The sequence below is a fragment of the Halyomorpha halys genome, unplaced genomic scaffold, assembly GCF_000696795.3.
Source record: "Halyomorpha halys isolate HHAL.00 unplaced genomic scaffold, Hhal_1.1 Scaffold138.1, whole genome shotgun sequence".
Lineage (NCBI taxonomy): Eukaryota > Metazoa > Arthropoda > Insecta > Hemiptera > Pentatomidae > Halyomorpha > Halyomorpha halys.
The window spans coordinates 188576-190478 of NW_027115565.1; positions in this window are offsets into that span (position 1 = coordinate 188576).

Consider the following 1903-nt stretch of genomic DNA (forward strand, 5'->3'; position numbering starts at 1 on the left):
AGCCAAGCCTTGAAGATCAAAATATCGAAGTAGCACATATTAATTTTAGGAATATTTGACCTAGGTTCTCCTTTTGTGAAATTCAAGGACGATTATAGATAGGTTTTATGGAATGCATTAAAAGTTGCTTTTAGGTCTGAAGGGATTCCGAACTGAAATGGATCAACCTTGATAGCCCTAACTGAAGGTTGGAGATGAAGGTTCTGTCCTCGATAAATTAACAATTAAATTTGGAATTATGACCTTAACAAATCTTAATTTTACTACAAAACACTGTAGTACATAATGTATGTTAATATATATCATTATAATTAACAAGTCATAACTAAAGTGAATCCTCCTTGGCTTTCCTCTGCTGGAACATTACGATAGCATTCAGTTTGTTTATGAGTTTAGCAGTTATAATTGCCTTGTTGTTAATGTTGTTTATTTAACCTAATAGCTGTTTATATTGATAAATTATCGGTCGTTCTATTATATTCCATTATATGGCCATGTTTAAAATATAGATAAAAATATCAACAACAAAATTTATTTTGTTTATATCTTTAATAATTCAGTTAATGATCTTGGTTTTTCAATCAAATTAAAATGAATTTTCAATCACTTATCTTTTTTAAAAGGCATTGGTCTAAAACATCTTTTATGACGAAATTAGTTTAACTGGTTACTACATTAATTTTAAGTTTTAAATAAACCTATATTTGTCATTTTTTTTATATAATATTTTTTGATTTGTGGACAGACAATATAAACAATACCGAATTAACTATCTAGGCAATGTAGGTATCTACTTATATGTCGCGCGCCTTCTAGCAACCCCGTAGGACATGAAAAATAAGTTTAAATAATTTTAATTATCTCTCAATTAATAAACTTTATTTTTAAAAACCAAGCATTTTTATAAATACACTTTTAAGGTTATAACTTAATTTTTCTCTATAATAAATTTCAATATCACTGATAGCCACAACTTTTTTGATATTTTTATCAGTGGCAATGTTTCTGATTAATTTCAGAACGCATTACAAATAAACTCTTCACATATTCATTATTTAAGTTGCCACCACAGATCAGTTTTTCTTGGTATCCAATTATAAACTAGGCAATGCGAACCTCGGAGAAGGGCACCGAAATCTTTTGATGTAATATACTTTAAATCTTTACAGGCAATAAATAAGGACTTGCATATTTAAATATATTTATATGTCCGAAATTCAAAGCATTTTCCCTTAAATACAACAACTCCATAAAATTTTATATATTTTTATTCTAATTAGACGTTATGTATTTAAAAAATATATTTATATTTTATCATCCAAAATTAATCGCATCAATGCATTAAAATGTATTTATGAATTTTCTGTGGATTAAATATCGTCGATAAAATGTCAAAGTTATATATCTGTAAATTTTCCAATAAAGTTTTTTTTGCATTGTAATGTGGTTTTCTGTTCTCTCGATTTGCTAAAAATACCTAATTGAAAATTATAACAAGATATTTGAACCTGATAATACGATTAAAAAAAATCCCAATTATGCTGAGAAAAAGAAAAAAAAATCGGTCCAACGAAAAAGTTCTCATAGAAATGTGTCAGAATTATGATTGCATATTTAAAGTAACAGCTAATATTTATAGATTCTTCAATAGATTAGTTTGATTTTTTTACTATTATTAAAGTCACATATTTTACTTTTGGCCACAGTGTTTATTTTTTATGTTGCAGTATTTATTATTTTATTTACAAAAATACCCAATTGCAAAATTAATAGATATGTCACTTTGGCTTTGTTCCGTCGATTTATAATCTACAGATTATTTACAAATAAATTTCTCTTCATTTTCTTTTATAGAAAAAAATATTTCTTTAAAATACAAAACGTATAATAGGAACAAAAAAAA